The following is a 12,113-nucleotide window of genomic DNA, read 5'->3' on the forward strand; positions in this document are numbered from 1 at the left end:
TATTGGCCTTCTTGGCTCTCTTCGTCGCAGGGGTGTCCTGGTCCTCGGGGTGTGAATCTGTGCCTGTGGTGGAGCAAAGGAGGGAGGGTGTTATTGATGGGTCTGCGGAGTTTGGAATGACAATGATTGACATGATTCTGGTCAGTAGATGAGGCAGATTTCAGGCAGGGCCATGCAGGTTGTCTCCTTTTTGTGTGGAATGTGGATACAGGTATGTGGGTGCCAGCAGTGTATACAGGGTGGTGCTCGCATGTGGCTATGGGCAGTGTGGAGCTAATGTGTTGCATTTACACTCTAGGGCAACCTTGTGCTACACATGAATGGACTGCAGTGACTATGGCATGTCTTGTTTGAGGCACCTACCTTCATCGCCTGATGTCGGAACTCCCCTTTCCATCCCTCCGACGCCTTCAATGCCTTCCATGCCAATCGTGGTTGCACAAATCTCCTCCCACGGTTGGTGTTTTAGTGGGGATTCCAAACCTCCACCGGTACCCAGGCCAAGGTTGCGGTTTGCAGAGATGACGGCTCTGACCCGTATGCGAAGGTCATCCCAGCGCTTCCTGCGCTGCTGTGGGGTGCGGGGTACGGTCCCCTCCGCGCTGACGCGCTCGGCCTCCAGGGCCCAGATGGCCTTCTTTTTCGCTATCGCTGGCCTGGTCATTTCCGGCGAGAAAACGACAGCTGCGTTGTCTTGCAGGGTCTCTGCAAGCATGCAGAGTTCCTCCCGGCTAAATCTTTCCTGGCGCTGGCGGTCACATGCCTTCTTAACAACTTTAGGCATTTTTGGGTGGTTGGATGGGTGGGTGATTGGGTGGGACAGGTGTCAGAGTTGGATCTGGTGTTGTTCGGAAGGATGGCAATGGATTGTGTTTTTAAAGATGGCCGACGTGCTGTTTCCCGTTCCGGCGCGATGACGCTATTTCCGGTTCTGCTTTTTACGGTGACCGCTAATTGCGGCCACCGCTAATTCCGGTGGCCGCTACTTACGGTGGCGGAAGTGCACCTTGCTCGCCCTACGATGCCGGTAGGGGCCTTTTCCGTCATGGCGTTAATTACATTACCGCCATGGCGTAATGCTCGTGCGCGATGGGTCGTAATGTGGCGCTCTTTACGCCATCGGCCCACGGCGTAAACGCTCATTACGCCATGGCGGTAATGTCGGCAGATTACCGCCTGGGTCGTAATGAGGCCCTATGTCATCCAGGTAGGCTGCACTGTATCCCTTATGAGGAGCGAGAACCTGATTCATCAGTGATTGAAAAGTTGCTGGGGCTCCATGTAAACCAAATGGTAGTACTGTAAATTGATATAGACCGAAAGGGGTAGAAAAAGCGGTTTTGATTTTATCTTCAGTCCTTAACGGAATCTGCCAATAACCCTTTGTCAGATCAATGGTACTTATGTATTTAGCAGTGCCTAACTGTTCAATGAGTTCATCAATACGGGGCATGGGGTAGGCTTGGTATGTAGAGATGGAATTCAATTGTCTGTAGTCCACACAAAAGTGTATACTCTCATCCCGTTTTGGGACCAGAACAATAGGGAATGACCAGTGGCTACATGATGGTTCAATTACCCCCAGCCTCAGCATCTCCTCCACTTCGGCTTGCACTGCATTCCTTTTTAACTCAGGCAATCGGTAAGGACAGATCCTTATGGTCTGTCCTGGTTCTGTTTCAATTTTGTGTTCTGCCAAATGTGTTCTTCCTGGGTAGAAGGAAAACACATTACTTAAAGGCTCAAGGTGTTCCTTCAATTCTCTTTTTTCTTCTGTTTTGAGCTGTTTTCCCCACTGAACTGAATTAAATGCAGGTTCCTGGGTCATTCTTGTGACTACCTGTATGGCTTTTTCCGTGGTCTTCCATTCCTTCAGCAAGTTTACGTGGTAATTCAGTGTTTTTTCCTTCCAATCGGGTTGATCCACCAAGTAATTTACTGGACCTAATATTGCCTTTATTTTATATGGCCCCCTCCATTGGGCCAACATTTTGTTCTGGCTTGTGGGCAATAATACTAACACCTGGTCACCTATTTTAAACTGTCAAACTCTGGTGTTCCGATTGTAATATTTTTCTTGGGTCAACTGGGATCTTCCCAGGTTGGTTTGTGGAAGCTCCCTCATCCTAGTTAAATTATCCTGGAGTTCGATCACATAGGCCATAATTACGACCCTGACGGAGGACCATGGTGCAATTTGCACCATGGTCCATGGCGCAGAGCTGCCAACTCCGCCATGGGGGTTGGCGGACTTACCGCCCCATTCCGACCTTGGCGGGGCGGTAAGTCCCCAATCCCCATTTACCCTTCCCCATTCCCATTTTTGCCCCATAGGGTATAATGGGAGTGGGGAAGGCGTTAATTACCCCACCGTAAATTACGGTGGCGTAATTAACAACAGGTCCCGTAGCGCCATGGATTTTTCCGCCCGGAAAAACCAGGCGAAAAAATCGCCATGGCGCTACGGGAACTCGTAGTCTGGCGGAAAGGTACGCCATGCATTACGCTGGCGTAAAACCCTTTCCGCCAGGGTCGTAATGAGGGCCATAGTCTGTTAGGGTGGCAGGACCCTCTTGACCTTCCCATTCTTCTTTGGCAATATCCAGTATTGTTTTCGGTTGATGTCCAAACAATAATTCAAAGGGTGAAAAACCTGTTGAAGATTGTGGAGTATCCTTTAATACCATTAGGACCCAGGGTACTGCTCTGTCCCAATTTTTTCCGGTAGGTACCGTTACCTTTTTAAGCATTAGCTTAATGGTCTTGTTATAACGCTCTACTAACCCATCGGTTTGTGGATGGTAAACCGACATACGGATTTGCTTTATTTGAAGCTGTTGACATACTCTTCTCATCACTCCTGATACAAAATTTTGACCTTGATCCGTTACTATTTCTGATGGTATTCCTACCCTGGCAAAGAATGGAATCAATTGGTTGCATACTTGGATGGTACTTGTTCCTCTCATCGGAAAAGCTTCTGGATATCTTGTAGCGTAGTCCACCACTACTAATAGATATTGGTATCCGTGACTACTGGGTTCCAGTGGACCTATTATATCCATGCCAATCCTAAAAAATGGTTCTTTGATTAATGGCATAGGTACTAATGGGGCACGTCTTGGTTTGTTTGGGTTTCATTTTTGGCATGTGAGGCATTCATCACAGTACTTTGCCACTTCCTTATAAACCCCTGGCCAGTAAAACCGCTTCAAGATTTTCTCTAGGGTTTTCTCTCTGGCCATGTGACCGCCTGTCTGGTCATCATGAGCCATCCCCAGTAAGGACTTTCTGAAACTCAGGGGTACTAGAAGTTGCTCCATCTCCTGTTCATCGGGCTTTTTGGTAACCCGGTATAGAAGTCCCCGCTGTACTTTAAACCTCGGAAAACTGCTTGTACTTTCTGGGTCTTTCATTGCTTGCACAAGGACATGCCTTAAAGATGGGTCAGTTAGTGTTTCGCTTCTAAAAGAAACTCTTTTATCTTCAGAAATCCAATCTACGAGTCCACTGAAACTCTCCACCCATCGCTGTTTCTCTTCTCTCACCTCTCTTCTGGTTTTCCTTGGCATTCTCTCACTAATCCCTTCAATATCAGTTTCTGAGAAAGGAGCTCTCCTTAACCATTCCTTTTCTCTAACACAGTCATCAAAGTGGGCAGGTCAGTCCCTATTAACACAGGAGCAGGTATATGAGGCATGATGGCTACCTCCATTGGTGTGTGAACCCCGTTAACCTCTATGTTTACTTCTTTGGAAGGGTAGGACTTTACATCCCCATGCACACATTTCACCAAAATATTTTGCTTCCCCTTTTTTCCCAAGACACTTACTTCTGGTCTGATGGCGGTTTGCTCACTTCCACTGTCGACCAGGCCTTGTCGGGGTACACCGTCCATTCGAACTTCCACCGTATAGGGCTCTCTTCTCCTTCTAAACTCCCGGTTCTGTATACAAACAATCTCCATAGGTTCTGGTTTGTTCTTCCTTGAGCAAAAACGGGCGATGTGTCCCCACTCCCCACAATCATAACACTGGGGTTGCCTGCTGGAGATGGGCCATGTCGAACCTCTGGGATCTAACTTGGTTGGCTTTACATCTCCCAAATTCGTGGGTCGAGGAAGTAATGGTTTATTTCCTCCTTCCACAGGATTTATCCTGGTTCCACCTGCTTTTTGGAATGCTGTAGCAATGTCTATGGCTTCAGTGAGAGTGGGTCGATGGTGTTGTCGGACCCATCGTTGCATATTGCTTGGAAGTGCATCCACAAACTGCTCTAACTTCACTTTGTCCATGATTTCAGGTATAGTGCAGTTGGCTGGTTTTAACCATTTTTCGGTTAAGTCGTGTACCCGATAGTACAGTTGCCTCGGAGTTTCCCCATTGCGGAGTTTGGTTTCCTGAAGTTTCTGATGATATGCCTCCTCATCCACCCCCATCCTTTCTAGGATGGTTCTTTTTATGTCCGCGTAACTTGTGTCTCCGTTAGGGTTTGCTGCCTGGTAAGCCACTTGCATTGAGCCTGTTAGCAAAGGAGCTATGAAGTGCCCCCATTTCTCCACTGGCCACTGGGAGTTTCTAGCCACCCGTTCGAAATTCGTAAAGAAATAACCTGGATCCTTGCCGGCCTGGAATTTCTGTAGAATGTTGGAAGGGGCCGGCATCATGCCTCTATGACCGACCACAGCTTTTGTCCCTTTCTTCAGGGCATCCTGGGAGGCAGCTTGTGTATGGCTTGTCGATCCGCCTGGGCTTGGTGTCCCTGCACCTGCACCAGTTGCTGAAGCTGTTGCTGTCCTTCTGCTAAGGCATTGATGATACTCTCCATACCGTGTTTCATGATCCCACCGCTGCCACCAAATTTGTGACAATGAGACAGCTAGGCGGCTTGATGGAAATTAAAATGGGTCTTTATTCAGACTATTTCAAAAAGGAAAAAAAAGAAAATAAGCTTTAATCAAATTTTGCTGCAATGTCCTTTCTCTGTGCTTATGCTTCTTCTCTGATCCTTGCAGGGGATCTGGTAAGGACTTCTGGCAAGGATTCTCCTCTTAGTCCTCATACGCCCACCAGCCTTCAGCAGCTCCTGATCTCCTGTCTGGTTCGATCTGCAACAAAACCAAGAATGAACACCCTCTCGCCTTCTAGCGTTGTCTTTATATAGGTGGAGTTTAACAGGCCAATCAGTGTTCACTTCCTCCTCCAGTCTATATAAACTCTCCCAAGCCTCGCCCCCTTTTCCCTTGAGGCATTGCAAGCTGTCTTCGACCTCCACCTGCTCCGTGTCCCAGTCATCTCTGACCAGGTGAGTTCTTAGTTACTTCCTGGAAGGGTTTTGGTGGGTCTCTGGGAGTCTCATGTTTTTGTCCTGCTCTATTATGTTGTCACAACGCTGTATTTCATAATCCTCGGCTCCGCGGTTCTCAGGTGGGTTACAACTGCCGAGTACCCGCAGGTTCCCCATGCCGCGGCAGCCCCGCCTCTCCCTGCTCGTGGTTGCTTGACTTCTCTGCCGGCTGTCAGAGTCGAACGTTGGCGTCTCTTCTAATTCGCATGAGTGCGACGTTCTGACTCTCGTGTGTCTGCCTGAAGGTTCCATGTCTTTCAGACCGCCGCCAGAATCGAAGGTCTGCGTCCCTGCTACTTCGCAGAAAGGCTGCGTTCCGACTCTTTTGGGACCGTCATGGAGTTCCATATTACATTTCTCTGTCTGTGCTTCGCCTGGATTAGATATCTCCTGACCCCACCATTCCCCAACCAGGTGGGTCTCTGGGTCTCGGGCCCCTCGGTGGTATAACTGACCCTCTTGACTGTTACATAAGGGTTAGCCTCTCCACTCTCAGTCGCCCTGCTCCTCAGCCCAGTGTTTGTGTTAAAAGGGAGGGGGTTGGGACATTGGAAAATCCTATAAAATAGGATGGGTCAAATGTATGGGAAAGGGGGAAATACTTTGTCTCACCATCGGTCGCCCCACTCCCTGAAGACCCCCTCAGCCAGGTGATCCTTCCTCACCGGTTCACCCAAGGGTCTGGATCGAAAGGCGATGGTAGTGCCCTGGCCAACTGAGAGTGTGTGTGGTTTCTCAAACTAAGGAATTCAAACCACTGTGTTTTGCAATTGCTGGCTGTGTTTAGAATTATGCTTTTTCCTCTTCTCTAGGAGACAAATCTGCGTGTTTTGCAATTGTTGGTTGCGTTTGGAATTATGCTTTTTTCTCTTCTCTAGGAAAGTCAAATCTGCTTGGTTTGCTATTACTGACTGTGTTTAGAATTATGCGTTTTCCTCTTCTCTGGAGACAAATCTGCTTGTTTTTGCAATTGCTGGCTGTGTTTAGAATTATGCATTTTCCTCTACTCTAGGAGACACATCTGCTTGTTTTTTGCAATTGCTGCATGTGTTTAGAATTATGCTTTTCCCTCTTCTCTAGCAAAGTCTTTTCTGTGTGCTCTTACAATTGCTGACTGTGTTTAGTTTGTGGCCACCCCCTCTTATCCCTCTCTCTTGTTTCTCTGTCCTTGTTACTTCCCCCTAGTTGTGTTTTTCTGCTCTATGTTGTAACCTAGGCCTCGTCATTTCACACTTGGCTTGATTGTTGCAATGCTGTGTGGTTAGTTGGGTCGTGCTCTGCAGTTCCTCCCTATTCCTCTCATCCCCTCCTTCCTTCTCTCCGCATTCTCCTCAATGGTGCTCGCAATATCCTCTACTTTCTCTAATTGCTCTATCACCGATACTATCCTTATCTCTGGAAGGAAACAGTTCAAGAAGGATCTCCTGGTCTCCCACCAAGGCATGCCCATGACTGACACCTATGTCATTGCTTCTTCCAGGTAGACTCTCATGACATCCTCTTTGCTGTTCCTTCTCCAGATCTTTGGATTCCCCACAGGGTATCTGTGCTCTCCCCTTTCTCGTCCTCTCCCATTAATGATGGCACCCGCTGGGAGTTACTCTTGGCACTGTTCCTGTCCTCTAGGGTCATCATTAATGTCTACCTAAATGGCATTGTCATGGCCCAGGGCTCTCAACCCATCCTCCTCCTTCTTGATAGGCGTCTCTCATATCTCATCAGCTTCTTCCCCTTTCCTGCCACTCTTCCATCTGTCATCCCTCTGGCTCCTCTGTCACTACCAACAGGTGTACCACACTCCTGTACCCCTCCTCAGAAGACCTTCAAAAGTGGTAACCTGCTCCACTTAGCTACCCTGAACTCTTGCTCTGCATTCAAACATGTTCTGACTTGAGAGTCGTGTAGACTGATGAGACCTCCGTCCCCAAGTGATGCACAGGGGAACTAATAGAAACCCGCTGTGCGACCTTTGAGGCCACAGGTGAGAGATGTCTTCCCAGATCCACGGAACCTCTGGAACACCGATGCTGCTGTCAAAAGGGAACGAGGTTGAGTACCAGGCAATTACAATACAATCAGGTAAACAATAGGATCTAAAGAGTCTTACCTATCTGGTGTTGGGGAAACCCAGGTAACCTAGTAGAGAGGTTCGAGATTCAGATGATGCGGCGGTCCCTGGAATAGTAGAACCGCAGGTGAGCGTGGATGTAGGGTTAGCCACCTGTAGGAGAGAGGGCTTGACTTGAATCCCAAGAAGGGAAATGGCGTAGAAGTTCAGCAAGGTATCAAGGGATGATCCAAAGACAAGTCGAGGTGAAGTCCAAAATCCGGCAACAGGTAAACAGTTCCAAGCAAAGGTACAAAGGGGTGTCCGAAGGAGTCCGAGGTAGAGTTCCGTGATAAAAGTAACAAGGAGCGATTCGTAACGCCAAACAGGGTCTGAAGACAGATGAGAAGCAATGAGCATTCTGTCTCTCAGACCTTTATACTGTGTGTCTCTGGGTCATGTGACGTCTCTGGGTCATGTGACGTCCACCAAGGTCACGTGAGGAACGCCACACTGGATCACGTGACCGACGTGAAGACGTAACGCCGCCCCTTCTGCTATACGTTCTCCAAGGCAATTGCCAATGCAGAAAGGGTTGCAATCGAGCCCGTACACCAATACCCGTACGGTATTTTCGGTCCTTTGGGTGCACCGAATCACCTGAGCCTCGAACCGTGGGAGGAGATGTTGGGGGAATGTGTGCGGTGTTCTGATGTGGAGTGGACTGGTGTGCAGAGGATCGCCTAACATAGCCCCCCCCAACGGCCCACGACCCCGTGGGCAGGACGGATGATCCTTATGGAATCGGGCCACCAACCGAGGGGCGTTCAGATCCAAGGCGGAAACCCATGAACGCTCCTCCGGGCCGTAACCCTTCCAATCCACCAGATACTGGAGCCTACCCCTAAACCATCTGGACCCTAAAATGGCCGACACCTCAAAGACATCAGGAGAGGTCAGGGACACCGGCGCAACAGGGGCTCGAAGACGGACGGAATCAGGACAAGGTTTGAGGAGGGAGACATGGAACACAGGATGGATACGCCAGGAACTAGGAAGCACTAGACGAAAAGCCACCGGATTCACAACCTGAGAGATCACATACGGGCCGACAAAACGAGGAAGCAATTTCCGGCAACCCACCAGGCGAAGATGACGTGAAGACAACCAGACCCTAGAACCCACCACCAGAGGGGGAGCAGCTCGACGTTTGCCATCCACACGGGCCTTCATAGAAGCCTTTGCTTCAGTGAGATGAACCATCTATAAAAGTTGGCGAATCCCAAAAAAGCCTGCAAGGACTTGAGTGTTTGAGGTACTGGCCAATCTAATACTGCTTTGACCTTAGATTCGTTCATGGATAACGCCCCAGGGGTAATGTGGAAACCCAGAAACTCAACAGACGTTTTATGGAACTGACATTTCTCAGGTTTGGCGAATAAGGAATGTTCTCTCAGACGGGATAGTACTTCTCGGACATGCTTTACATGGTCATCAAGACTACGAGAAAAGATTAAGATGTCGTCCTAGTACACAACCATGTATACATCCAGAATATCCCTGAATATGTCATTCATGAATCGTTGGAATGTGGCAGGGGCATTACATAGGCCGAAGGGCATGACTAGATATTCATATAAGCCGTAACGGGTACAGAAAGCAGTCTTCCACTCGTCTCCCTCGCGAACGCGCACTAAATTGTATGCGCCGCGTAGGTCAAGCTTGGTGAAAATAGAAGCATGTGATAAGTGATCTAGAAGTGGTGTAATTAACGGGATTGGATATCTATCCTTTTTTGTGATAGCGTTAAGACGCCGATAATCCACACAAGGACGTAAATCCCCCTCCTTCTTGGGTACAAAGAATATAGGGCTTGCCGCTGGTGAAGTGGAGGGGCGGATATGTCCTAAACGAAGGGCGTTCTGTACATACTCTTTCAATGCTTGTTCCTCCGAAGGGGACAAGGAATAGATCATGCCCGAAGGAATCGTGGAATCAGAGAGTATTTCGATTGGGCAGTCATAGGGTCTATGTGGAGGAAGTACCTCGGAAGAGCCACGATCGAAAACTGATTCGAATGCTTTGTACTCAAGTGGAATCCCAGACACCAAGCCCCCAACAGTATGAGAATGCACAATCTCTGAATCGTCAACAGTCAGCGTGAGTTGAGCTAAGGCTCCCAAGGCCCGAGAAGGTGTGTCAGTGGTTTGATGGACCGGAAGACAATAATTCTGACAGACCTCGGACTCGAAGAGCACAGTGCCTGACTGCCAATCGATCAGCGGATTGTGTTCACGTAACCATGGAATCCCTAATATGATACCGAATTGAGGTGTGGTAATCAAATCAAAACTTAAGGTCTCTGTGTGAATTTCTTGTATGTTCAACAAGAGAGGTGCGGTTTGGTGTCTAACAGGACCAGAAACTAACGCAGAGCCGTCTACGGCTTGGACATGTTCAGGTCGTGTTTTTACCACTAAAGGTAGGTTGAGGGAATGGGCCAAATCAATGTCTATGTAATTACCAGTGGCACCTTAATCAATGATGATATTGACTGCATGAAGAAGGCCTGTAGAGAGACATAAAGTAGCCTTTACAGAGATGGGTTGAACACGAGCAAAGGCAAAAGGGGTACCCGGAGATGATGACGGAACACTCGACCTGTTCTCCGGATCTAAGGTCGAGCTGTCCGAAAAACCTGACTCTTCTTGGAACGTCGAGGACACTCTTTCACAAAATGTCCAGTGGTGCCACAATAAAAGCAGGCATTATCCACCCTCCTACGTTCCCTCTCAGATGTTGTAATAGGACTACGTAAACCTCCCACTTGCATAGGTTCTTCTGTACTGGGAGCCGGAGTACTAGCAAGAGTAGGATGGGAAGAGACCCCCAATTCGGCTCTACGCTCCGATCGCTGTGCATCTATCTGCAGGGCGAGATCAACCAATTCCTGATACTGAGTGGGCACAGAGGGGATTACTGCTAAAGCATCTTTCATGGTGTTACTCAACCCCCTATAAAAGACCACCGCCCGCTTGTTTTCTGGCCATGATGTTTCAGCAACTAGTTGATTGAACCGGGTGACATAGTCTATCAAAGTCCTTCTACCCTGAGTTAATTCTAACAATTCCAAACCCCGAGACTGTGCCTTGTGTCGGGTATCGAATACTCGAGACATTTCCAGAACCAACAGATCAAAATCATAAAGGACTGGGCTATTATTCTCCAGCAGGGGATTAGCCCAAGCGGCAGCTGTCCCGGCTAAATGGGAAAGGGCGAAAGCGGCTTTAGCTGTGGAAGTAGGAAAGGACAAAGGTCTGCATAAGAAATGTAACTTGCACTGATTAACAAAGGTTCTGAATTTCTTGGGTTCACCTTGATAGCGTTCAGGAGCAGCCAGGGGGGAAGGGGTTGGGAGGACCACCGAGGTTGGGACTGTAGTAGCAGCCAAGGGAGGAGGAGTAGTTGAGGAGCTAGCATCTCCAAACTCAGGGTCTGCGGGAAGGGAATGCTGAACACTCTGTATGGAATCTAACCTTTGGTGGATCACCGTGTTCGCGGCGGCCATATCTGCCCTTAATACTGTAATTGCCTGGACTAAGGCAGCTATGGGTTCTTCCGTGGATCCCTGCATCGTCCAACACAACTAAACGGCTTCTCAGTCTGTTCTGACTTGAGAGTCGTGTAGACCGATGAGACCTCCGTCCCCAAGTGACGCACAGGGGAACTAATAGAAACCCGCTGTGCGACCTTTGAGGCCACAGGTGAGAGATGTCTTCCCAGATCCACGGAACCTCTGGAACACCGATGCTGCTGTCAAAAGGGAATGAGGTTGAGTACCAGGCAATTACAATACAATCAGGTAAACAATAGGATCTAAAGAGTCTTACCTATCTGGTGTTGGGGAAACCCAGGTAACCTAGTAGAGAGGTTCGAGATTCAGAAGATGCGGCGGTCCCTGGAATAGTAGAACCGCAGGTGAGCGTGGATGTAGGGTTAGCCACCTGTAGGAGAGAGGGCTTGACTTGAATCCCAAGAAGGGAAATGGCGTAGAAGTTCAGCAAGGTATCAAGGGATGATCCAAAGACAAGTCGAGGTGAAGTCCAAAATCCGGCAACAGGTAAACAGTTCCAAGCAAAGGTACAAAGGGGTGTCCGAAGGAGTCCGAGGTAGAGTTCCGTGATCAAAGTAACAAGGAGCGATTCGTAACGCCAAACAGGGTCTGAAGACAGCTGAGAAGCAATGAGCATTCTGTCTCTCAGACCTTTATACTGTGTGTCTCTGGGTCATGTGACGTCTCTGGGTCATGTGACATCCACCAAGGTCACGTGAGGAACGCCACACTGGATCACGTGACCGACGTGAAGACGTAACGCCGCCCCTTCTGCTATACGTTCTCCAAGGCAATTGCCAATGCAGAAAGGGTTGCAATCGAGCCCGTACACCAAAACTGGTACGGTATTTTCGGTCCTTTGGGTGCACCGAATCACCTGAGCCTCGAACCGTGGGAGGAGATGTTGGGGGAATGTGTGCGGTGTTCTGATGTGGAGTGGACTGGTGTGCAGAGGATCGCCTAACATAGCCCCCCCCAACGGCCCACGACCCCGTGGGCAGGACGGATGATCCTTATGGAATCGGGCCACCAACCGAGGGGCGTTCAGATCCAAGGCGGAAACCCATGAACGCTCCTCCGGGCCGTAACCCTTCCAATCCACCAGAT

Source organism: Ambystoma mexicanum, chromosome 13 (assembly GCF_040938575.1).
Source record: "Ambystoma mexicanum isolate Mex_15411 chromosome 13, UKY_AmexF1_1, whole genome shotgun sequence".
In the NCBI taxonomy this organism is placed as follows: domain Eukaryota; kingdom Metazoa; phylum Chordata; class Amphibia; order Caudata; family Ambystomatidae; genus Ambystoma; species Ambystoma mexicanum.